A 27,522-nucleotide genomic window follows, 5' to 3' on the forward strand; every position below is an offset into this window, starting at 1 on the left:
CATTAGTTACAATCCTTAATTAACAGTCCTTAGTCACCAGCCATGACAAACACAGTCCAGTGGGGTCACACATGTTTCACCTGCGCCCTCTGAGGTGCCACCAGCACTCACCCACTGTCAAATCCAGGAAAAAAACCTCCTTTACTCAGACCAAAATTTGCAACATTTGGGTTATATGTTAAAAAAAACCCCAACAACCTGGAATAAGTCAAACCAGAGGAAAAGTGTGGCTTTGAGAAGATTTTCCATCCAGACAAATATTGAAGGATTTATTTCAGGCAGATGGAGGCAACTGTGTATTTATAGAATCACAGAATTGTTTCACTTGGAAAAAACCTTCAGGACCATCAGGTCCAACTGCACCCCAGCACTGCCAAGGCCACCACTAACCCATGTCCCTAAGTGCCACATCCACACCTAATTTAAAACCCTCCAGGGCTGGGGACTTGGTTGGTCTTCCTTGCTTTCTTTAGGGTTTAGTTTCTGCTTGGCAGGACTCTTCCTTACTGTGATATATTTTGTTTTTCTGAAGGTGAGTTATGGCTGGACTTGCATTCATTTCGGCTCAAATAAATACGATTTCTATCAAGGAAGCTTTAATAGCTTTGGATGCAAAAAGAAGCCCTGCTCTGCACTGTCTTCCACTCTGATCTCATAAACTTTGATAAGTGCTGACCTCCAGCAAGAAAACTTGTCCTTTCTATTTTAAGGCAAAGCAGAGATGGGAAAGGTACAGGAAAATTAATGTCGTTTGCTCCTTTTTTTGGACATAGTGAAAAATAAGAAAGTAGCAGAATCTGGGGCAATTTGTGCCAGAAGAAACATGCCTGGAAATTCCCAGCACTCAAAATCCAGCAGGTTTAAAAATACATGAAACATTTTTTTATTTAGCAGGGCCTGTTGTGATTGGACAAAGGAAAGGTTTCAGACTGAAGGAGGCTTGATTTAGATTGGATATAAGGAAGATATTTCTTACAGTGAGGGTGATAAAACATTGGCACAGGGTGCCCAGAGAAGCTGTGGCTGCCCCTGGATCCCAGGAAGTGCCCATGGCCAGGCTGGACAGGGCTTGGAGCAGCCTGGGATAGTGGAAGGTGCCCATGGCAGGAGTGGGATGGGATGACCTTTAAAAGGTCTCTTCTGACTCAAAACTATTTCATAGTCCTATAATTTTTATATCTTATTGGTTTTGAGCCTTTAGGATTTGTTTGTCAGTTCTTCTGGCATCCTGCTCTGATTGTCCCCCTGGAAAACCTAAGAGACCTCCTGTGAATTCTTGTTCCTGCTGCTGACACTGCTCCCTTCCTGCCATGTCTGTCCTGCCTCGTCACCTTGAATGAAAAATAACAGCAAGAGACTCAAACCCACCTGACATGCAAATGTCAGGAACAGAAAGAAAATATCCTTTACTTTCTATGGATCTGCACATGACAGGACTCTGCTGGGCTTGAGGCTTTGCAGTGGTGCAGAAGGAAAGAAAATGAGATGGAAAATATTGAACAAAATTTATTAGATTCCTCACAGAAGAAATCCAAAGTTGTTTTGTGGCTTATTTTAATTTAATATCATCTCCACAATCAATAGGAGTAAGAAAGGCAGTGTTCATTTAATCTCCTCCCCAAGGAAAACACACAGCACTCCAGCTCTGGGAAGCAATGGCTGAGCTGCATTAAAAATTACCACACAATAACTGTGCAAAGCAAAAAGCTGCATTCAAAGAGGAATTAAAAGCCAACTTTAATTTTTCATGTATTGAAATCATCTAAATAACACCCCAAAAACGACAATACACAACTGCTAAGGCTCTGAAGGTTCTCTTGAAATTCTTGAAAGAGAATTTGCTTCTCCTTGGCTACAGGACCCATGCTTTGGTTCATGTTTCAGCCTCCCATCCACTGGGAGTTGTCACTTACAACACTGAATTCCAGAATATGCCATTTCACTTTTTCAAGAATAGTTTCATTGACCATTATCTGATCAAGGCCTTAATTGCTACAAGCAGCTGACATTAATTTACAAGACAAAATATTCTCCTTCATTCTTTTTCTTCGTGAGTCTCAAGCAGTGCAGACTCCTGAAAGTGGCTGTGCCACAAGGATTTTTAGAGGGACAGATGATAAAGTCCCTTATCTAAGGGCAGGACAAAGCACTGTAAAACCACACTTCAGCTCCTTGAACTGCCAAGGACTCCAGCTCCACACTTGCTGCAATTGAGAGCTCATTAAACACCAGCACCCCCTGGGAGGAAAAGCCAGGCAGCCACACAAACCTGTCCCTCTGGTGGCATTCACTGCTCCCAAATGAGTAAATGTTGGATTCCAGAAACCTGGGCTTTTTGAGTTTTCTGTGCACTGAGCCCCTGGAGAACACTGCTTTTGACCTGAGGCCTTGGAGAAGGCTTCTAAATCAAAGTGATTTAGTTCAAATCACGGGTGTGTAGTTAAATAGAAGTGTGTGCTTTCACGTGGTAAAGGGTTTTAAATTTGAGGTTTTTATACTACAGTAATAGGTATGGGACAAGATGGAGGATTTTGGGTGGTGTCTCTTTCCATGCTCATCTTCCTTCTTCTTCATAGGTTTCAGGCAGTAGTTTCTGGTTGAACACAGTGTCACACTGAAGGTCACAGGAAGTTAGTTATTAGGTCAAAAGTATAAATAACATAGGTGTTAATTCTCTATTAGACTGCTTAACTTTAAAAGACCTTGTAGCAGCTGGATCTTGCTCCATTTTGCTTGTTTCTAGCAGGTGGCTAGAAATGCTGCTGAACTTTCTGTACTTCTTAATAAGATTTAATAAACAACCAAGCTCAAACATAAGAAAATTGATTTCCTTCGTGTATTTTTTAATCTTAGCTCTAAGTAAAAACAGAAGAAACGAAAACACACCACTAATTAAGTGGTGCAAAACTCCCACCACTATTACAGATAAATATGAGATGATTTGTTGCCCTTGGCTGATGCCATGTGGATGTGGTGCTTGGGGACAAAGGGCAGTGGTGGCCTTGGCACTTCTGGGGCTTTTCCAACCTGATTCTGTGATTCTGTTTTACCAGTCCTCCCTCTAAACCCCGTTAACTTCTGTCCACCCCTTTGTTTCTGCTGAGTGACAGCTTTGAAGCTGCAGCAGCCCCAGGAACATTTCTGCTTTATGATCACCTCCTCGGGTCAGCCAGATGGAGCCAAAGCATTTTCCCCTGCAAAAAAACCACTTTCATGTTCTATTTTAAGCCCATCCAGCATTTCTCATTCTTTATTGCCCAGCCCTCAGAAACTCTTCAAAAATAGGATTTACAAGCACCTTCTCAGGACAAAAACATGAGAAACTTCATGCAGCTGTAAATCCATTCCCTTTAGAGTGATGGGGAATTTATTCCTGCAGAAAATCACACGTTGGGAAATGAATGTGCAGATTTGGTACTTGAGGAATTACCCCAGAAGCGAGAAATGAGAGAGCAGACACCATGTAGGCTCCCTGGCACAGCTCCACCAAAGCCTCCACCAGCCAGACTTGCAGCAAAGGCTCTTGAACATTGATTGCTGGGAGCAGTGACACCGGAAAGAATGTGCCTGGTGATGTGCTGGAGGGGGGACACAGGGAAAAGAGCTGAGAAGGACATCTGGGAACTCATTCTGCATGGGAAACCAGCCTCCAGAGATGAAGAGCTCCAGCATTTCTGAAAGGACTTGCAGCAGGGGTGTCATCAAAGCTTGCTCGCTCATGGCATGAGCCAATCTCATTCCAGAAGTATTTTCCCAGCCTGCCTGGCTCCTCACACAGCTGCAGAGTTCTGTTCATCTCCTCCTGCCTTTTGGGGAGCTGTCCCCAGGGAATATCCCTTGTCATATGGGATTTAGGGAGGTGATGTCTCAGCAGCTTCTTATATAGGGCATTGCCAGACCTTCCCTGCTCAGTGTGGGAACTGTTTAAAACATCTCTGGGTGAATCCTGCTCTGCCAGCTCAGGGCAGGAAGGACAGGATAACTTTTCCTTTCTTCCCTCATCACACTAATCCATTTGTGTGATGGGACACATTTCCATGGCAAGTTCTACCCAAACCTCTCCTGATGCCTCTCCTTGGACAAGCAGCCAGGTAAGAGCACCTGGATGCTGCAGGAGCCCAGGGGCTGGAGCAGGTTTCATTTCCCACTTATCATCCCACATAACCACAGCTACCCCATCACTCACTCGCCGCCTTGCCATGAAACTATTCCAGCCCACTCATGCTAAATGGATGTAAAAATAGAGGAAAAGCTGAAAGCAAGGGTGGGACTGTTCTGAACAGCAAGTTAATGGATGGTTGAGAATCCAGCATTTCTGAAGGCTCTGAGAATAATAAATACATTTGTTCTCATGAAAAAATGCCACCCCCTTATTACTGTTTCAAGCCTCATCAGCCCAAGAGTGGAGCAGTCAAATGAATGTGGATGAACCAGACACAGCAACGGCTTTAAAAAAAGATTTGCTCTCACATTTGACAATCTCACTCCCTGAGACCTTTTACAGTTGATTCTTTTTTCCCCTGAAGGGTCCTTCCCTTTATATCAACAGCCAGTATTTCCTGCTCATTACCCAGAGCCATCCAAAACCAACCTTCCACTGTCCCAGGCTGCTCCAAGCCCTGTCCAACCTGACCTTGGACACTTCCAGGGATCCAGGGGCAGTCACAGCTTCTCTGGGCACCCACCCTCCCTGGAAGGAATTCCTTCCCAGTATCCCATCACTCCAGCTCCACATTCCCAGGATTGTGAAGACATTCCACAGGGGGAGGCAGGCTCCCCAGGAGGGGAGGCAGCTCTGGACTTGCAGAGCAGAGGATGAGGAAGGAAGAGTGCAGGTCCTCCCTGGTGAAAAGATGTCTGTACCTCCTTCTGTCTCCTTCCTTTCCCTCCCAGGATCACAGCTTGATCTAGAGGGTGGTGAATTCCATTTATGTGAAAGCACACACTCCTTAAGGAATTTTCCTTATGGGTTATCCACATTTTACATGGCAAGCACAACACTTGGACGAGGACAGGAACTCCACAGGCATCACCCATAACACAGCTGGAGAAACCCAACCACCCCAAAATCCTGACAAAACCCACAGGAATCTGGCAGGAAATATTTCCTTTTGATGCCCATTTCCTTTATATTGCACAGACTCCTAAGAAAGCACAGCTGGCAGTGCTGGGAGTGGCAGAGGTGCCTCTGGCGTGGGGTGATGGAGAGAGAAAACCTCCAGTCCCTGGAAGGACAGCCTGGACACGTGGCACTGCCTGTTTGTCTCCATTCCACAGGGTCACAGTGTTGACACAATGGGGTCCTGCCTGCCTGCAGGAGCTTTTCCCAGCTGGAGGTCAAAGACAAGGGGATGGATGGTGGGGCTGCCTGCCCTGAGGTGCTGCAGAATCCTGGCTGCTTGGGAACCTGGCTGGGCCAGCAATGATTTTGCACAGAACTCAGAGCTCTTCCATGGGACTTCGTGGTTGCACGATGCCATACATCAGCTGGAAGCTGCTCCCTTCATCATGCCAGGAATCAGGAGAATTTATGAGCCCAAAAAGATTTTAAGACAATGACAGAAGCACTGCTTTGGACACACATTGCCTTGATTTTCTCTTGCTCAGAACAAACTTGCTTTCAGACCTGTTTTTAAGGTTCAATACAGTTGCAAGCTGTTTCACAAAAGAGATTCTTATTTCAATTCCACCTCAGTGTTACTTCCCACCTACATCCAAAAGAAACCTCCCAGGCCTTACTGCAGCTGTCTGGCTATGGGATGCATTTGGAGGAGCAAAACTCATCCTGAAAACTAGGAGCAACTGTCCAAAAATATTAGAGAGATTGTTGATTGCTTAGTGCACACACTATAAATAAACCAGAGTGACAGAACTTGTCAGACTGTCAATCAATATCACTTCTGGACCAGAGACATGTGTCATATCCTCTCCTGTGTTTAGACAAGGTTCTGTGGAAAAGAAGTTCGGGAGAAAGGTTTAAGTTATGCAATATTGATTCTCCTTGCAATGATTTACTTCATTCTGTACTTGAAGAATCCGAAGTAAGATATGAACAGCCCCTACTGATAAAATAAAAGGGTGTGTTGCTCCACTGAAAGTGGAAGCCTGAGATAAAGAAGCTCCTTTGCAGCTGTTTTTAAATACTCAGTTGTGGCTCAACCTTATCCAATAAAGTTGCCCAGGGAAATATTCAGCTGGAAAGATTTAAAATAAATTAAGACGGCAGAAGAGTGCTCAGCTTGAAACAGACCATTTAGTATTAGAATCCCAGGATGGTTTAGGTTGGGATAGACCTTAAAGCCCATCCTATTCCCACTCCTGTCATGGGCAGGGACACCTTCCACTGTCCCAGGCTGCTCCAAGCCCCATCCACCCTGGCCTTGGGCACTGCCAGGAATGCCTTCATTTGCTTTTCAATCAGGAATTTGCCATTTCCCTGACTTCGTGGAGGGGGAGCAGAGCCTCACCTGGATGCTGCTGGTCTGCTCTGGCAGAGTTTTTATGGCAGCTCTAGGGGGGTGTGAAGGCCCTTTCTGGAGGAGCTGGGAGTGGAAATGCAGGCAGGACTCCACGCTCTCCATGCCCTCAGGTTATAGGTTACAGCAGGATATTTACAATAACTGCTCAGAAAGCAGCCCTTTGTGATGTCCAAAATGCACTTGTTCATCTGGCTAATTCTCACTCCATCCTTTCCAGCTCTGCTCCCAAGCCAGCAGCTAAAAAGGCAATCAGCTCAAGCCCCAGTGTTTTGCTCCAGCTGTAATTCCTGCTCTGTCACAGACAGTGTGGTCCATGCAAAACCTCCTTTCTTCAAGGAAAGGCAACTGCTCCAGTCTGCATTCCTGATGCCTTCTTAGATCCTGGAACTGGGAATTTATCCCTATTTTCTGTCTATCATCATTTCTTTTTTCTGCCAAGTTGGTGTTTGCAACACCTGGGTGCAAAATAGAATCCTGGAATGGTTTGGATTGAAAGAAGTGATGGAAGAAAGCTCCTTGCTTTTAGTTTTTCTTATTCCAAATGCTTGAACTGAATTTGCCAGGTTTGGAACTGCCTTTAAAAATGGTATTGCAGGTGTGTGGCCAAATCCACTGCCCTGAACATGGTCAATTATTAACACAACAGAAACTGCCTGGTAATTAATCAATTAATCAGTAATCAATCAATTAATTGACTAATTAAGTCTAACATTGTCCTGGCTCCCATCTCTGCTTTCTACACTCCACTTTGTCCTCTGGCACTGGCAGCATCCTCCTGATTTCATCTTTCATTCACACCCTTAAACAACATCTCTGGGGACACCAAATTTCCTATTCCAGCTCATTTCAGTAATAGGCAACTCCAGAACAGTCAAAAAACAGTTACAAATCAAATTACTGCCCCAAAGGGCCAGTTTCAAACCATGAGCATAGTGATTTTCATTTGCAAGGATAAAAATTCAAAACAATAAAATATTGAGGGTTACAAGAAGAGGCCAAACTCAAGGAAGACTCAGGTTTAGGGATCACAACAGCCTTAGATATTGAAATTTTAAAATGCTCATTAACTTTCAAATGTCCATATGGTATTTTGGACATTTTGGCCTCAGACCAGAGAAATGAACTGCTCTCAAATCCATTGGCTATGGACAAACACAGCAGCAGATGGAGCACACAGAGAATATTAACAAAAGCAGGTTTTGGGTGTTAAAAGGCTTAATGGGTCTCTCACATATATTTGGGCCAGGAGATTGGATTCAAATTGTGCTTGGGGGAAGCTGAGAATCCCTAATATTTGAACTGGCAAAACTCCACAGTGCTGTTTAAAAACCAGCTCCGTTGGAAATAAAATCTGATTTCACCAGCTTGGAAGTGCAAAGGTTCTGTCAGAAAGGCAGCAGGGATACACTGATCCCACAAAGATCCCTTATCTCAAGGTTTTGTTATTGATTTTCTAGCCAAGAGCTGGCATGAGATACCCTGGCTGTTACACCTTGAGAACCCCATCAGCTCCTGCCCATATTCCCCAAAATCCAGAGAGGAAGAGCAGCACTGGAATCGTGGGGCCGTGCAGCATTTACTACTTCTGGTTCATAAAGTGAATTTTTCAACCCCTAAAGAAGTGTTATAAACCATGTTCATGCCCTGTAATCCCTCTCCTAAAAAATACCCCACAAACCAATCTAATTTCTGGGAATATTTGAATTAGAGTCATGTCTTTGCACCAGGTGTTCTGGTAGAGCATCTCATCAGAAAGCTTGGGAAGAAAAACAATAACTACAAAAAAGCAAATAGAAATCCCTTCCCTCCACCCTGTAAATATTTTATTCCTTACAAAAAGCCTGGAAGAAACTCCAAACATAATAAACCTCACAGCTAAGGGGTGACAGCCTGGGATGTTTTAGCACAGTTTTCATTTGCTTGATTTAAAACTAGGATTTCTACCAACTCAGCAAAGCAATTACTAATTAAATAAATTACATTTTATCACTGAGGTACATCCTCCTGGCTGCTCAAGCAGGTAAAAAGTTCTGAATTCTTGGCAGCCCCTCTTTGACTTGTTTTTGACACAGGGAAGCAGGCAGGCTTGTTAAAAAAAAAAAATCCCAAGATTTGTGCGGGGCCATGATTTCACATGGATAACTGGGACTCTCAGGATGGATGGCAGATGGAGAGAGAGGGAAGAGGATGGAAAATTTCTCCATGAAAAGGATTGACCAGGCTGCCCAGGGAAGTGGAGGAGTCCCCATCCCTGGAGGGATTTAAAAGGACAGGTTGCTCAAAGCTCCATCCAACCTGGCCTTGGAGACTTCCAGGGACAGGGGGAATTAAAGCTCCTTGGGGCTCTTCATTTTAGAAGGGCAGTGTTGAGTTGTGTTTAGGGAATAGTTGTGACTTTAACATCCTCCAAGGATTTGGGGATTTTGGGGATTCTGTGCTGTGCTCCTAACAATCCTCTCAGGAACTCAATCCAGGACTTCTCGGCAGAAACGTGGGGACCTGGCAAATCCAAAATGAGTCATTGTACTGCAGGTAGTGAGGCTGCCTTAAAAATAACACATCCAGCGTGGCTGGGAAACAGCAAAAAGGATCAGCAGTTCCCTCCAGGAATAGCAAATTAGAGTAATGGACTGGGATGGAAAAGGGAGAGGGAAAAAGAGAAAAGCTCAGAAGTTCAAGGAGTGAAAGGCACGATGTCGAGCAAAATAAAATCAGAGGGTTCACATCAGCCCCCTTCTGTACTAGGGGCTGCTGGGTTGAAAAATCAGCTTAAAAAAGGGAAGATGACTAATTATGGTTTGGGACTCAGAATATCAGCAGGCTTCAGTTTTACCAGCAGAACCTGAGGGATGATTTAAGCGAGGAGGGTAGATAAGGAGAGGGAAGAAGCATCCAGAGGAATCTCTGGGATGGACTTACAAACTGTTATCAAAAAAACCAACAGTATAAAATTGCCATTAATTCATGGCATCAAATATACTTCATAAAGTATTGTTTGAGGCCCTTGGAAAATAGCAATATATTCATTGAAGTATGGATTATGGAGAGAATCATTGAATGGTTGTTGGAAGGGGACATTAAAGTTCATCCAGTGCCACCCCCTGCCATGGGCAGGGACACCTTCCACTGTCCCAGGTTGCTCCAAGCCCTGTCCAGCCTGGCCTTGGACACTTCCAGGGATCCAGGGGCAGCCAGAGCTTCTCTGGGCACCCTGTTTTTTCTACAGAGCCAAAACTCCTGGCAGGTTTTGTCTTCTGCCTAAAAATATTAACAGGAACAGTTGAGAAATAAAGAATCGGCCGAGGTTGTGTCTACATTTAAAAATAACTAAAATAGGTAAAATAAACCAAGTTTGTATTTTTCCTGGCACAGCACAGAGTCCCTCACCAGTGCTTCTGTAGGCAGTGGTGCTGTTTTCCCTTTAGATCCCCTGAAATCCTCCTCTGCCTGGATTTGTGCCTCCCACTCCATCTCAGCACATTGGAGACCTCCCATCATCCACAAAGTCCTGGTCTACTTCCAAGCAGGGCAAGCTGAAACAGCATCTATTTTATTGGATAGGGTTATTTTAAAAGCTCTATGTAAAGAATGCATTTAAATTATTCTAAATCCTCAGCTCTAAGCTCTTCATGGATTCACACATTTCACACATTGCCTGGAGAAGCTGCCCCTGCATCTCTGGAAGTGTCCAAGACCAGGCTGGGCATTGGGGGTTGGAACAACCTGGGATAGTGGGAGATATCCCTGCCTGTGATGGCAAAGGAGGCTCTGAGGAAGCTTTTTCATGGCCTAAAGAAATCAGCAATTTCCTCCAGGAATATGGTTTGAACAGACTGATTGGCAATGGAGCAGCCTTAGGAAACACTCTTGAAGATTTTGCTGCTTCTTTTAAACACAGGCAGGTGCCAGTTCCAGGTCACCTGGCAAACACAAGTGGGTCTCAGGCAGTTTGATATCACCTCAGTGCATGGGGACATCTTGGGTGTCCTTGCTGGCACAAACTGATTCCTTTTGGTCAAATACCCACCAGGCAGGGCTCCTGTTCAATGCTAATGAATTTCTGATTTCCAGGACAAAATCAATGCATTACAATCAATTTTTCCCAGTGACTGTCCTGCAGGATCTCCTCACCACGATAAATTGAGGGAAACCAGACTGAAGACCAGCTTCATTTCCTAGGTGGAATTCTAACGTGTGGCACTCACCCCCTGCTTCCCCAGGTCACCCATGGCTCAAATCTAAGCTGTTGTCCTTAAATAAAGTAAAATGAGACCTGAGATCCAAAATCCAGCTGGAGTCAAGCATGCCCCAGCACTGCCATCAAGAACTGGGCTTTCTGCCCCAATCCTTTTCAAAAATTACAGGACCAACAGCAAAGAAATTGAGAAATATAACAAGAATAGCAAGACTCAGTTTTAGCATTTAATTTCCAGTAAAACAAATTAATGGGAACTCTATTAGAAATCTGGAATTCTCTACATTTATGTTGGAAACATTTCAGGAAATGTATATTAGTTCAAAGTATCACAGAATCACAGATGGTTTGGGTTGGAAAGGATCTTAAAGCTCATCCAATTCCAACCCCCTGGAGTGGGCAGGGACACTTTCCACTATCCCAGGCTGCTCCAAGTCCCATCCAACCTGAACCTGAACACTTCCAGAGATTGGGCAGCCACAGCTTGGAAAATGTATCAGACTTGCAGATATCAAGGAGAAGAAATGACCTGAGGCCAGTTTGTCACTGTCAAAGCTCTGGCTGAATAAGTTTTAAAAATGCATGAAGACAATCATCTCTTTTTGCAGCGGGTTTTTCTCCCTATCAAAAATAAACTAACACACAAATAGCTCAAGAGTTTTAATCTAAAATAGCTTTATAAAGGGCTCTCAGAGGCTGTAAGTCACAACTTAAAATGCTTTTAATGCCATAAAACAGGAAGCAAGGTTCTATAACAGAATATTTTGTATAAAATTCCAAAGTTGGTATTGAGTTGACGGGACCTTAAAAAATACCTCATTTCAACCCCCAGCCACGGGCAGGGACATCTTCCTCTATCCCAGGTTGTTCCAAGCCCCATCCAGCCTGGCCTTGGACACTTCCAGGGATCCAGGGGCAGCCACAGCTGCTCTGGGCACCCTGTGCCAGGGCCTCAGCACCCTCACAGGGAGGAATTCATTCCCAATATCCCATCTGACTAAAGACATTCCATGATGATATTCTTGTGAGTTGTAGTGCATGTGGAAAGCAGGGGAAAAAGTTCAGTGTTGAGAACTGTCATCAGTCACACAGCAAGTTGCTGGAGAAATTTACTGCAATCAATACTGGGATTTGGGATCAAAAACCAGGGTTTGATCACAGTGCCTTGGACTGGTCCAGGGTTATCAGCCAAGTGGAGTAAAGGAATTTCCAGAATGGGTCTATTTAACAGCAGAAGGAAGAGAATTATTGTGGCTATGATGTCACACATTCCAGAGAACACTTAGATGTGCTCACTAAAAGGAAAGAATGGAATGGAAGGAATAGAAGAGATTAGAATGGAATTGTACAGTTGGAAGGGATCTACAACAATCAGTCCAGCTGCAAACTGGGTTCAGTTCAAAGGTTCAGTCAGTATAAATTGATATCTGCAGCTTCAGTGTTCACCCTGCAGGAACCTGAAAAACTGGAGAATAAAAGATATTTAGGACAACAGCTCTGGGAAAATCCCCTCTCCTCAAAGGTAAGAGCAACAGCAGGATCCTGGGAAATCCATCCCACACACACACAGTCCATACCCCAGCAGCATCTACTTATGTGCTCCTTTGCCCTTTCCACAGGGCTTCCACAGACTTCCATTCCATTCCATTCCATTCCATTCCATTCCATTCCATTCCATTCCATTCCATTCCATTCCATTCCATTCCATCCCATCCCATCCTATCCCATCCTGTTGTGCCTTTCTCTTCTCCCCTACACCTAAACCTGTATCTGGTTTATCATCCCAAAGAGCCAAGGTAAACATCCCACCTCCCTTCCCACCCCCTGATTCACCCACAGGATACCCTGGCTGAACCCAATCTGGTGACATGTGACAGGTCACCAAGCCAAACCCCAAAAGCCATCCCCACCACATTTCTCCACGTTCCTCTCCACAATCCTCCTGTCAGCTATGACAGATTTTGCTTCTCAGACCTCCCAAATTCCTGCAGTTGCACATTTCCACAGCAGAACCTTTGCCATCCAGGCAGGCACTGCCTCACCTGCCCCCTCTCTCCTGGCTCCCTTTATTCCAGCCTGGGAGCTGCGGGCTCTTCCTGCACACACTCCAGTCCCTGAGGATCAAGGAATATCCATCTCTGCAGACAGAGCTATTAATAGTCACTCACCTCTCCAACTGCAAATTCCAGGCTCTTCACAGCCAATCCTCACCCTCCTTAAATGTCTCTTCTCATCACTATAACCCTCTCAGTCTACTCAAAGCCCAGTATTTTAATCTTGCAATATTAAAGACGATTCTAGCAGGCACTTCAAAAGAAAAGGAGCCAATAAGAAACAGTTTGAGGTCAGGGTCTTTCCCTGCTCAGCTCACAGAATAAAGAGGTGAGATTCCTTCCCCCTTCGATTCCTCTGTGCAAATTTTAATTGCTTTTCTGACATCTACAGAATGTAATCTTCTTCCTGTGTTGTTCCTAGGATTAGGGCAGGACGAAGGTAAAGCTATTTTTGATTAATATGGAAATCAGAAATTACTTTCCAGAGAAAACTGGGGACTGTTCCTAATGCTGCTTTATCTTTGGGGAATTACAAATCTGAAGAGTAACAAGAGTGAGCTGGCAGCTCACTGAGTCTTCCAACCTGTGCAAAATATGTTTAAAGACTTTCAAAAATCTCTTCTGATGGAAATATGTGATTAATATAGTTAAGGGAGTGTTCAAGCTGAAGACAAAGAGAGTTAAATCCCCACAGAACAGAGAACATCAGTTTATCTGAGGGGAAGAAAAAAGGTGAAGAGGCCACATGGTGCAAAGAAATCTTCCTATGTTTGAGGAGAAATTTAGTAGTTAATTTAATGGTTTAATTTGTTCCCAATTCAAAGCTGTTCTTGCTGAAAAAGAAATACTCCTCATGACCATTCAGCAGAATTTCTAATGGGTGAAAATATGAAGAATCTGGTGACATCCAGCTGCTCCTATTTGTGTGCAGGGAAGAATGTGGAGGGAAATAAGTAAGTACAAGGGGATGGAGTGAAAGGACAAAAGGGAATGACATGAAACTGAATGATGGTGGGTCAAATGGGATATTGGGAAGGAATTGTTCCCTGTGAGGCCCTGGCACAGGGTGCCCAGAGAAGCTGTGGCTGCCCCTGGATCACTGAAAGTGTCCAAGGCCAGGATGGAGAAAGCTTGGAGCAGCCTGGGACAGTGGAAAGTGTCCCTGCCCATGGCAGGGGTGGAATGGGATGAGCTTTAAGCCAAACCAGTCTGGGATTCTGGGATTCTGTACCTGGGGATAAAGACTCAAAGCCATATCAGCAGCCCCATCTTCCTGCCTGGAGTGCCTGCAGGAGGAGGAAAGTGGAGATGATTTAGGAGTTAAAAAAGGACATCCCAGCAGGTCTGAGCCTGGGAAATTTCCCTTGAGTTCCCTGTGAAGTCCCCCCAAAGCCCTGTTCCCACAGAGCCGTGTGTGTTCACTGAATAACGGGATGCCTGTGGAAAACCAACCATATATTGTACTACTTTTTTATGTTATCACTGGATGCATGAGATTAATGGGATTTTCAAATGGAAAGGCAGCACTTTAGCTATGCCTGGAAACAAAGGCATTGACTCTGCCTACCAGAGAGGAGTGAAAAGGAGACAACTGCATTTTATCTTGAAAGCTCTCAGACACTTTCAAACACATCCAGAAATCAAAAGCTCAGTGTAAAGAGAGGAAAAGCCCTTCAGGACCTGTTGGGCCATGCTCCCATTTTTAAAAATGGTAAGATGTGGGAGTAGGATATTTAGTGTAAAGATACAATGTGGGAGCACGAGGCTTGGCATGTCCAAAATTGATTTAGATGTGGGAAAATACTGAAGCCTGCAAACTCAAAGGTTCAGCTTTGTGTGCTGGAGAGAAAAAATACACAGTGACATTGTCACGTTCAGTGGGGATCCAGGAGTACAACGGGTTTATACATATACATATATATATATAAAGTCATTCCCCATTGTCCTGTCTCTTCACCCTTTGTCCCCAGTCCCTCTCCAGCTCTCCTGGAGCCCCTTTAGGCTCTGGAAGGGGCTCTGAGCTCTCCCTGGAGCCTTCTCCTCTCCAGGTGAGCACCCCCAGCTCTCCCAGCCTGGCTCCATCCCTGGAACATCTCTGTGCCCTCCTCTGGACTCTCTCCAGCAGCTCCACGTCCTCGTGCTGTTGTCCCCAAGGCTGGGGCAGCTCTGCAGGTGGGGTCTTACCTGAGCACAGGGACAGAGGGACAGAATCCCCCATTTCCTGCTGCCCAGGCTGTGGGATCAGCCCAGCACACGGGAGATCTGGGCTGCTGGAGCGTGTGGCTAGATTCTCCCACAGGAATACAAATTACACAATTATAATATTATTTTAGCAGTTGGCCATGGTGACATTTCCTGCTGTTAGGTGGCTCTGGTCCTGCCAGGATAGATTAGCAAGGCTCACCAAACATTTTGTTTGGATAAGGAACAGCTGAAGGGCACTGCCTCCTTATTCTATTAAAAGCGCCGCAGGAACTCAGTAACATTTTCCTGTTGATCTCCACTGCTCTGATAAATGGAAACCTCATCCCTTCCTCCAGGAGGAGAGGAGACATTTTTAGGAAGGGAAACCAATTTTCTCTCAGTGTTATTGAGTTAAAACAAGGTAGTTCAGTTTCCAAAGGTATTAAGGTCGTTTTGTTATTCTCCCACCGAGCACTCGCTGAGCTGTCGGAACAGCCTTCAGGAATGGAGACAGAGGAACTTCAGCTCTGCAGGCAGATTCCTACAGATCATGTGCTCCAGCAGGGAGGGTAGGGTCAGTACATACATCCTGACAGTGATGGAACACATCTGAATGCACAGAGGTTAGAACAATTACTGCTGAGCAGCCCTCAGCACACCAGGAGCGAGAGAAAGGAAAAAAAAGCCAACCATCTTTGGAGAGATGAACAATCCTTCTCGTTATCAACACTTCATTTAGTATCTTAGTTGCTTAAACCCAATTATATCCAGAAAAGACAACTGTGAATGAAGAGGATCTGAGCAACCCCAGATAATGGGAGAAGATAAAAACCCACTCCAAGAGTAATGACCTGATTTGGCATTCATCAGTCGCTCGGTAATGAGCAAACACTGATTTCAAATCTAAATTCATGTCAAATGCTACTGGATAAAATTAACTCTGAGCATATTTCAAAGCACCCATTCAAAGTGTCGCTGCTGCTTCCTCCTTTCCCCTCCAGCAGACCAGACTCTCTCCTCTTCCACAGCTCCTGCTGTTCCTCCTTCCAGCACTTGCCACATCTTTGCAGGCTCTGGTCATGGAAGTGCCCAAGGCCAGATTGGACAGGGCTTGGAGCAACCTGAGATAGTGGAAGGTGTCCCTGCCCATGATGGGATGGTTGGACAAGATGACCTTTAAAGATCCCTCCCAGCCCAATCTGTCCTGTGATTTTATGACTCTGAAATATTCCTAATGAGCATGGACACCCCACCCTCTGCCACTTCTCAGTGTCCTCACCCTCCCACAGCAGCTCTGAGGGTGTCTCAGCAGAGGAACACCCTTGGCACATCACACGTACAAAGAATTTGTATTCCATGCAGGAAGAGACAGCTCATATTTTGGTTTTATACTACACAATGAATTCAGGGCTTTAAAAGTGCAGCACAAGTGAAGACAGGCAGGGGTGTCTCCCAAGCAGAGGGATGAACTCCTCTGCAGGTAAAGCAGGTGTGTGTCAGCAGTCAGGAGACTGAAAAAGAAGGAGAAATCTCCCCTGTATCCTGCATCAACAACTCCTCATGTGAGCCTCAGCTCCCTCTGATCCATCACTGCCTTTACTCTTTGGCCTTACACGTGTTATTCACACAGGCTGTACAATCTGTGACTGGCACTGATCTGATTTAAACCACTGATTATTTATTTCCCAAGAAACTGGCAATGGAGGAGATTTGTTGTCACTGGTAGCAGTGAACAGATCCAAACACAGTGGAAACATGGAAATGTTTAGGTTGGAGAAGACCTCAAAGATAATCAAATCCAACTGTTCCCCCAGCACTGCCAAGGCCACCACTGCCCCATGTCCTCAAATGCCACATCCACGTGGCTTTAAATCTCTTCAGGGATGGGGACTCCACCACTGCCCTGGGCAGTGACTGCTAGGGCTGGACAACCCTTTTCATGTAGAAATGCTCCCAATATCAAATCTAAACCTCCCCTGGCCCAGCCTGAGGCCGTTCTCTCTCCTCCTGTCCCTGTCCCCCCCTGGCTGTCCCCTCCTGTCAGGGAGTTGTGCAGAGCCACAAGGTCCCCCCTGAGCCTCCTTTTCTCCAGGCTGAGCCCCTTTCCAGCTCCCTCAGCCTCTCCTGGGGCTCCAGCCCCTTCCCCAGCTCTGTTTCCTTCCCTGGACATGCTCTGGTCTCTAACAGCATGGTGGAAGTCATCTAATCACAGTTGCTGCAGCAGGAGATGCACATAAATACAGCCAGAAACCCTTCCTGTCCACCATGGCCATCATTTCCAGATGTGCATATACAGATGCCAACAAAAATCACAGATTTCCATTAAAAAAAGCCCCAGCATCATTCTGCAGGGTGATGGAGAATTGTGGTAAAAGCTCTTGCCACCATCTCAGAACATCAAAGTCTTTGTCAAGACCACAGAACACCTTTTAGACATCAAATTTCCTTCATTCTAGCTGTGTGAAAGGACTGGCACAAAAAGAAAATCCTCTAAGCCTGCAAAGTGTTTGTGGGAAGGGATTATAAGAACAAAAATGTTGTGGGCCATGCGTGGAAGACAGGACTCAAACCCAGCAGCCTCCAGAGGAGCCTCAGTGCCCTTGTTTCCCACTGCTCCCTATGATTTAACTACTTTTTGACCTTAAAGAGCCCTGAAGCTTGTAGGTAATCCAGCTGTGATGAGATTTCCTACTCCTTGATGAAAAATTTGAAGCTGCTGTTCAGTTTGTTGATGGATCCTTTTAAATGCCTGAAGCTGCTTTTTTTTTTTTTTTTTTTTTGAGGATGAAGGTGAACCTAGTGGACACCCGGCAGGGACTGCACAAGCTTTGGAATAATTGTTCTGCAAAAGCAGGAAAGATCTGCCAACAAAGGCTGTTCCTCTCTCCTTCTTGAGCCATTCCTACACTCACATTTTGTACTCTGGATAATCAGGCTGTGAATCAAGAAGTGGCTTCTCTAACTTCAGCTTTTCCTGAAGGGGAATTTAAAGCTCTTGACTCCCTAACAGAAAGCTCAAGTGGTGTCTCCTGTAGACCTGAGCCATCCTGTCCAAACAATATTTCAGCTTGTGTTCATCTCTTCATGGACATCAGGGATGCCAATTTGAGAGCTGAAGCTCTCAGGGAGTAGAAGTACAGGAATTTTCTCCACAAGCTTCTATTACTTTTCCATTGACTGTATCCAGCATTTTCCCTGTCACTTGCACTGAAAACTTCATCCCTGTCCTCAGCTGCTGGTGGGAGATTCCAAACTCTTTGTGTGTAACATCCTTAAACACAGCCTTCCCCACCCATCCAGGAACCAGAGCTTCTCACATCTCCACTATCAAAAGAGTTTTTCCTCCAACCTTGTTTTTCCTCCTTCCTTGACAAAAGTTTTGCTATTCCACCACTGCCTACTCCAAATACTGCTGGAAAGATCATTTCCTTAGCACATGTCTTTCTCCTTTTACCCAACTTGACTTACTCTCTTCCTTCTTACAAAAGTAAGGAATTTGGGCTTATTTCAAGGTTCCATCACCTAATCCTCACTCAGCCACCCTTTTTCCACAGTGAGGCACCAACTCCTTGGTTCCCCCAGCACCCCAGCCTTGCTTGTGCTGCTCTCTCAGGGCATGTCAAAAACCAACTTTGTGTGCTCTATTTCCCACTAGGAAAATCCAGAAGTCCTCCTAAATACCCAACATCTCTTCCAAAGACTCCTTTGACTGTACACTTCCCAAAAGTGACTCCAAGCTCCATTTCTCTGAGCCTCTAGGGCAAGGCCTGGCTTTGCTCTCTGCTTTGGGTGCTGCCTGAAATAGATGTTGAACAACAGCCCCAAATCCCAAAGTGCACTAAAAATACAGGAAAGCTGCTATTTCCAGAACCCTCCTCACCCTTTGGTCAGCTCTGCAGGAACACAGAGGGCAAAAACACAGGTTACAAGCACAGAGCCTGTGTTGTGTCCAGGTTCCTCCAGGCACTGCTGGTTCTGGGAAGGTCACAACATTCCTGTGAGTCAAACACCACTAAAATCCATACAGGAAAGGTTTGGAGGGGTAAAATCCATGCAGGAGAGGTTTGGAGGGGTAAAGTGATCTGCAAAAGCTCATTCAGCAGCCACAACCAAAGCCCTGAGCAGAACCTTAATCCATCATCAAACAAGATCATCTTATCAGCCTGGCCTTTTAATACACCAGCTAAGATATTGACTGTAAAATATTTCTTTCTTTTCTTGGCCTCAAACTGCTGCAGCAAAAGCAATAATCCACCTGCATCCCCAACATCCAGGAGGAAACACTCCTGAGATCCATCAGTTTGTACATGAGCATGGGACTGACTGTTCAGTGATGCCCAGGAGGAAGTCAGGGTCATGAATACCAAAAAAAAAAAAAAGAAAAAAAGGAAAAAAGTAAAGAAAAGAAAAGTAGGTCAAGCAATTCACATTTGCTGAAAAGGACAAAGAACACTGCAGATTTTTTATTACCTTATGCAATTGCTACCAAATATCTGAAGCATCCTTTTTATCTGATTCAAATCCCACATGAGTAATCCATGATTAAATTTAGTGGGTGTGAAATTTCATTAGGTTGTTCAATTTTAAGCAGATTGGATAATGAAGTCCCGTCGTCCTTCAGAATTAAGGAAAAAAAAAATTAATACTGTAATTTTTATCTCACTCCCAGCCTTCCCCATCTGTGAGATTATTCTCATTCATGTAAGACATCCATGTCCTGCAGCTCCATCTTTGAGGCATGTGACCTTGGAGATGGAGAGAGGGAACTGCTTGGAAACCCAAACCAGACTTTACCTGGTGCTTTTCTGGGCTAAGCATAGACCAGAAATTTGAGTTTTCCCAGAGCAAAAACATGGAGCAGATTCCAGCAGGGATGTCTTCTAAAATATCATGATTTCTCCAAAAAAATCCTCAAGACAAATTCAGCGATATCACAATGGGAAAAATGTTAATTGGTAGCAGATGCTGCTTGAAGTCTTAATTCCCAACTCCAAAGAGCTAGATAATTCAAGGAGAAACCACCAGCTCCTTCATGCAAAAAGGCTCCATGTTAGGACAAAATGAGAGGTTTGGAGTTTTTCTTGAGTTTTAAAAATCTGCTTTAAAAAAATGGTTTGAATTCAGACTTTATATGGAATTCCTGATGTGTTTTTAGAAGAGCATCAGTGCACTGATGGGCAGTGGAGTGTGCAATCCATGAGCCCCTCATTTCACTGTACATCACCCTGTGTTTCCCATGTGAGATCAATGAACTCTGTTCATCCACCCCCTAGAGCTAATAAATTCAATTAAACTTTCAGTTTAATCAAAAATTTAATTGTATAATCCTTGGGAAGAGCCTGGCTAGGTAAGAGTTAAACAACAGGCCTGATTCATCTCGCTGTGTTTTCAGGCAGCTGAAGCCACTCTGTGCCAGTACAAATAAATAATATCTCTATCCACATCACAACAAAGCATTTTCCTCTTGATGTTGTTCACCAAAGCATGATGACAAACGATGGCTGGAGAAACAGGAGTTGTCAATTCTGCCTTAATCGTGTTTCCTTTCGGGCTTGACAGAAGTTGCAGCGTTTATCCCTTTCTCTAAATGGCCACCAGGTGCTTCCAGCAAATGAACTGAACACAGCAAACACCAATCTGCCTTCCACAGTCTTCTGTGCTCTATTCCTGGAGAGTTTTCTCAGGAAGGAATAAAAAAAAAAACCTCTCAAAAATTCAGTGCAGAAGCTGAAGCTTCGCACATCCAGAGAACCCTCAAGGAAAATAGACGTCAGGAAAGATGATATTATTTGATGGGACAAGATCAACACATGTCAGCCTCGACATTTATTAAAAGTACATCCTAATATCACCCATTCATGATAAACAACATCAGAAGGATGTGGAGCTGCTGGAGAGAATCCAGAGAAAGCCACAGAGCTGCTCCAGGGATGGAGCCAGGCTGGGAGAGCTGGAGGTGCTCAAGAAAGGAAGGATCCAGGGAGAGTTCAGAGCCCCTTGCAGGGTCTAAAGGGGATCCAGGAGAGCTGGAGAGGGACTGGGGACAAGGGATGGAGGGACAGGACACAGGGCAGGATTAGGATGGGATATTGGGAAGGAATTGTTCCCTGGGAGGGTGGGCAGGACCTGGCACAGGGTGCCCAGAGAAGCTGTGGGTGCCCCTGGATCCCTGGAATTGTCCAAGGCCAGGCTGGACACTGGGGCTTGGAGCAGCCTGGGACAGTGGACGGTGGAGCCCATGGCAGGGGTGGGACTGGATGGCTTTAAGGTCCCTTCCAGCCTAAGCCAGTCTGTGATTCTGTGAAACAAATCCTACTAGGAATTAATATGAGAGTCTCTGGAGTAGGCGTTGCAAGACATCAGTCAGGCATCAACAGCAAAACAAATTAACACCACAAAATAGCAAAAAAGAGAGGAGCCAAACCTGCATCTTTAAATAGCCCCAGAGAGCTTTTCCTTTCAGTAGCAATTTTCTGGCCAAGCTCCACCACATCCTCTCTCTACTTCACCCAAACCTGCATTTTTCACATGACTAAAACATTCATCCAAGTCTGGATCAGAGGAACCCTCAGGCTGTTCATCCCTCCTGCAGTTTCTCATTCACCTTCTCTGCCCATCTCAGCTTCTCTGCCTGTCTTGGATGCTTTCCCTGACCTCCTCTCCCATGGAACTTCACCATCCACATTATTGGATGTCTCCAGAGTTCAAAGGGCAGAAGACTGACACCGTAGGGAGCAGGAAATCTAATGGCTCCAAGTAATCCAGTGACAAATGTACCTACTCCAGTGCTTTCTCCTGGGTCAGGAGTGCAGCTCCTGTCACTTTAATGTCCCAGGGTGGTGGCACATGCAGGCTGAATGGATGCCATGGATCTGGAGGAGAATTCAGAGGAGAACATGCAGGAGAAGCAGGGAAGTGAGGTTATTTGATGATGTAGGCAACATTATGACTTTAGGAAAAAGAAGGAATGGCATGCTACCATGGCAGGAGAGAGAGGAACAAAAAACAGGAATATATCAATTTCCAGTTCAACAGACTTTGCCTTATTCAGGGGATCAATGGGATCTGTGGAAAGCTGCTGCTGGATCTGTGAGAGCAGAGTCTGCAGAGTGAAGTACAACTGCTGATAAAGGATGGGTGAATTACAGACCCTTTAAACAATGTGCACATACACAAGTCCACGGTGCCAGATGAGAAGGGCCTGAGGGTGCCAAGGGAGCTGGCTGGTGTCACTGCCACTTTGTCATTTCTGAAGGGTCACTGAGATGGGGAATGTCCCTCCCTGGTGATTGGGAAAAGGGCAACATCACACTCACCTTCAAAAAGGGAAATGCCAGCCCAGCTGGCCTCACTCCCTGCCCACAAATTCACAAATTTGGAAATCGTAACCTTCCAAACCAAATTATTCTGGTACTTACTATCCAGAGAGTGTCTGACACAGAATTATTCAAAAATTGCTATTTTATCTTTCCTCTGCTCCTCTCCTGCACTTCAGATCCTGCTGCTCCTGCCTTCTCTCCCCTAGAATGGTGTGTTTTGGTTCCATATTTACAATTACAACAAGCACAGGTTTACATATATGAGATAGAAATATATTTTCCACCTGAATTTGGGCACTCAGAAGTGATGGATTCATTCTAGGCACTGTGCTCTCAGTGGTGTCAAGGACCTCCTGTAATGGGAAGTGACACTGAGAATGAAGAGTGTGGTGGAGGAAGAGCATGGAGCCAGCTCATTTGTCTGCTAATAGGGGATAAATTAGAATTTTCGAATAGTTTTAATCATTCCTGTTGAAGCTAATTACCCCTTGATGTTTTGTTTATGTGGGCAATTCTCCTCTTAAGCTTCATGAAAAAGGTAAATAAATCAGAGTGGAGTAATGAGAGAGGGACTGAGCTGTCAATCAGAGCCAGAGTTTCTGTATCCTTTCCTAATGATTTGTAGGGAAGAGGTGTTTTAGACCCAAGGACCCAAAGTACAAACACAATTCCCACAGTGAGTTACATCTGCCAGAAAATTACACAAAATGGAGCTTTATGATTCAATGCAAGACTCGTACATCAGAAGAGTTTTTCTCCCTGTCCAAGCAGCTCCCTGTACTCTGGAAAATTACCTGGGAATTGAGCATAGACATTCTGGCAGGGAAAAAAAAAAACAAAACAAGAGTGCAACGAGAATGTATTTAAATTAATATTTGGCAGGAGATAAAGGAATGAGAGGCAAAACAAGGGGAGAAGAATTAAACTCCAAACTGATGAATCTGCCCTCTGCAGCATCCTCATCCCTTCCCGTGGGTCCAGCCACCAAATGTCCCAGACATCACTGCTGCTATCACTGGGTACTTCCATGAAAAGGTATCAGCTCCCTCCTGGTTTAAACAAGAGGAAAAAGCTCCTTGCCTGAGCTGACCCGGGCTTGGTGTCCTGGACAGGGTGTTCTGTCTGTCTCCCACTGGAGCTGATTTGTGCTGGTGCTGTGATAGCAGAGATCCCTTGGCTCAGGGAGGACACTCCATAAATTCTGTACTAATCCAGGGTAGCACCACTTCTCTATTCACTTATGGAAGAAAACCAAACCCATCAAAATTGGCTGACATGTGGATTAATAATGAAAAGTGAGTAGGAAAATAGGAAAGCTGCCAGTTAAATATATTATTAACACCAGCCAGGCCAGATAGAGCACAAGGAATATAAGGGGGAAAAAACACCTGTACAGAGTTGTGTATAAGCAAAATGACAACCAACAAAATCCACTTGTGACAAGTGTAAAATAATAAATATTGGGAAAAACACTCCAAAGAGAGCTGGAGTGATTTGGGACAAGAGACAGAGGGACAGGACACAGGGAATGGTTTCCCACTGCCAGAGGGCAGGGCTGGATGGGATACTGGGAAGGAATTGTTCCCTGGGAGGGTGGGCAGGCCCTGGCACAGGGTGCCCAGAGCAGCTGTGGCTGCCCCTGGATCCCTGGAAGTGTCCAAGGCCAGGCTGGACACTGGGGCTTGGAGCAGCCTGGGACAGTGGAAGGTGTCCCTGCCCATGGCAGGGGTGGGAATGGATGAGCATTAATGTCCCTTCCAAGCCAAACCATTCTGGGATGGACCTTGGACATTCCAAGCTCCTACCACAGAGAGAAGGAACCAGGTGGACTCTGAGGACCTGTTCCAGGCTGGTAATTCTTCAGCTCTGAGCCTCTCCCATGCTTGAAAGACAAATATTTATAATAACATAGGATGTGAAATGAGGAAAACATCTGAAAAATCGAAGTATGGTTTCCAGCTTTCAAGTAGAGGTCAATAAACAGAGCAACTTTTTTCTTTATGGTTTCAAACAGCTTGGCAGGATTCTTTTAGTGTTGGTAAATCAAAAGATAAAGAGATTATGAAAAAGAACATGAAAGTGAAGATCTGAAGACCTTCAGCAGAATCAAAAAGTCCTCCTAAAGCTTCTGCAACAGCACAGAAGTTTTATAAACGGCACAAATTACCTCATTTAGCTTTTTGCAACTTCAGTGCTTTATCTTCCTTCCAAACTTTCACCTCCTGTTTTACCTCTCTTCATCCTCAACCCCCCCTCCTAAGATCCCTCTCAGCAGCCTGTTGACTTGTCTTAATCATTCTCATCCCACTTTTTCAACAAACATTCCCTTTATGCATCACCCCGAATTCTCTGTGATTGCATGGATAAACACTCAGATTGCTCGGAGTGTTTATGTTCCAGAACAACCATCTCAGGTGCCAGCGACTCCTTTCATGGAATTTATCCTTCCCTAGCTCAAGGAATCCCTGCCTTTTTCAGTAGAAAATCACAACTGGTCACTGCCTGATGATCATCTCTTGGAATGAGGTACAACACTGTCAGGATTACAGGGAAGTGAATTCCAATTTACAGCTCCCTGAGGAGGGTGCAGCCAGGGAGGGCAGGCTGTGCTCCCAGGAAACAAAGGACAGGACCAAAAAAAATGGCCTCAAGTTGTGCCAGGGGAAGTTTAGGTTGGTTATTAGGGGAAAACTCCTTCAGTGAAAGGGTTGTCCAGTCCCAGCACAGCTGCCCAGGGCAGTGGTGAGTCCCCATCCCCAGAGGGATTTAAAGCCATGTGGATGTGGCACTTGGGGACATGGGCCAGTGGTGGCTTTGGCAGTGCTGGTGGAATGGTTGGATTCGATGGTCTTGGAGGTTTCAAGTACTACTAGCAACAAAGCCCTGTCTCAACACCATCACATCTCAGGTGAGCAACAAGGTACACAAGTTCAGGGGTATTCTCATGATTCAGAGCACCAAAACTTGACTCTAATTCCCAATTTCCACTCAGGAGAGTGCAAAAGAAGGAAGTGCTGCAGTTCCTACAGTACCTGTTTCCCATAACCATCTCTAACCTGTGTAAGTCAATAACCTGTTTTATTGGAGTGGATAATCAAATCAGTGTCAGGGCTGAATTCATTCTCCATGACAGCGAGACCTTGCCTGCAAAAGGTTGAGATGTGGCATTTTTAGTCCAAATCTCAACATGCACCAATCATTCCACAACTATTTTGTCTCCTGTTCGTATTTTTCCAGGTTGATTTTTTAAAAATTTATTAAATTTACTTACTAAAATTAATATAGTGAACTGGGGGTATTTGGCTTTGAGAAGCTCCAGGGAGAACTCAGAGCCTTTTCCAGGGCCTGGAGAGGGACTGAGGACAAAGGATGTAAGGACAGGACACAGAGAATGGCTTCCCAGAGGACAGGATTAGAATGGGATATTGAGAAGGAATTGTTCCCTGTGAGGATAGAAAAGCCCTGGCTGCCCCTGGATCCCTGGAAGTGTCCAAGGCCAGGCTGGACACTGGGGCTTGGAGCACCTGGGACAGTGGGAGGTGTCCCTGCCCATGGCAGGGGTGGCACTGGATGGGCTTTAAGGTCTCTCCCAACTCTAAACCATTCTGTGATAATAAATATGGCATTAGGGATGTTCAGGGAAACTACTGGAACAATTTCTCAATGTTTCAAAAAGAATTAAAAAGAAAGAGCTCAAAAAGATGTGTGATTGAGAGCTGGTCTCTTACCAGTCAGAAAATACTTTAAAGCAATTTTCTGCCACTCTTTGAGTGGAATTTTGATTGAATCAAAAAATGCAGATGCAGGTTCTTTCCAAAGGAAACAGAAATGAACTAAAACTAATTTATTAGTGGTCAAGGGCATAGCACAGCCAAGTGAGATTTAAGATTGAAGATTTTTCCCAGAAACTATGGGAAGAGGCACTGCAATTACTGTAAGAGGAATCAGCTGGATCTCCTACCCAGTGCTGAAGTAGATGCTTTCAAATTGTCTCATTTACATAGGAAAGAAGGTCAGGAGGGATTAAGAAGGTAAATATATCACCTGATTAGGTATGCAAGTTCAGGGTGTTCCAAGGACTAATTCCATGAATATTCAAGAAGGTCTTTGCTTCCCAAAGGTTCAGTCATAAGCAATAAGTTGAATATGCAAAAGGAATCTGGTCAGAAAAACAAAGGTGCCACCTGTGTGCATCAGTATCACCTGTTCCAGTGAAATCAGGCTCTTGAATTTGCTTATTCCCTTTTCCACTTCACCTTGTGAAAATAAAGAATAAGGAGAATATACACAGGCAAGGAAGGAAAAGCTGGGAGCTCACAGGGACACGGTCACCACTCCCTGGATGTGCATTTTTAACAGAAGCAGACAACACTTCCTCATGATTCTTAATTTGTGCAAAATTTGACACAAGACAATATCACAGTGCACTGATCCAGCCTTTCCTGTCCTAACTGGGACAGACAGCACAGGGATATGATATGATCATCATCCATGTTCTTGGATTCGTACTTGGCTTCCAAGGAAGAAGATAATTTATTAGGAAATTAAAGTCCAGATGAGCTCAACTGCAAGTCAGCTTTTCAGGAAGAAAACTGAGCTGAGCTTTCACTGAGCGATGCCCTGATTCACCTTGATAACCAGAAAATGTGCCTTGGAGTGAGTTAAGGCAGGAAAATGTTGGGCAGAGCTCTTGGGAGAAGAGTGCTCTGCTAGAGAGCAGAGATGGGTCCCAACAAAAGAGCTGAGGTGGCTCTGAGAGAAAATTCTGCTATTCTTGCAGATTTTTTTCCTTTCTTTATTTCCTGCAGCCCAGAGCCACCCATGTGCCGGGAGAGGGACTGAGGACAAGGGATGGAGGGACAGAACACAGGGAATGGCTTCCCAGAGGGTAAATTAGATGGGATATTGGAAAGGAATTCCTCCCTGTGAGGGTGGGGAGGCCCCTGGCACAGGGTGCCCAGAGAAGCTGTGGCTGCCTCTGGATCCCTGGAAGGCCAGGTTGGAACAACATGGGACAGTGGAAGGTGTCCCTGGCTGGGAGTGGATTGAGCTTTAAATGTCCCTTCCAACCCAAACAGTTCCACGACTACAATTCCCACCTTCTCTCAGCTGATACTCTTCTATTTGCTATTCCAGAAACAGTGAGCAGCACCAGCTTTTTGTATCCCCACTAACTGCACATCCTTGGAAAACCAAACAAAGCAAATGTTCCCCACACACAACATGCAGCATCCCAAGGCATGGGTATGAATGAGGATGTGTTTGGGATGAGACAGCACTGCTACTCCTTT

At 45.0% G+C, this 27,522-nt stretch overlaps 1 protein-coding gene across 7 annotated transcripts in view; it reads right to left on the reverse strand.

Annotated features, from left to right (window-relative positions):
• Positions 1-27,522, reverse strand: part of FAM168A (family with sequence similarity 168 member A) — a 129,111-nt gene that overhangs the window by 17,578 nt on the left and 84,011 nt on the right. The gene's annotated exons all lie outside the window — the stretch shown is intronic.

This window comes from Sturnus vulgaris, chromosome 2 (genome assembly GCF_052056855.1).
Source record: "Sturnus vulgaris isolate bStuVul1 chromosome 2, bStuVul1.hap1, whole genome shotgun sequence".
Lineage (NCBI taxonomy): Eukaryota > Metazoa > Chordata > Aves > Passeriformes > Sturnidae > Sturnus > Sturnus vulgaris.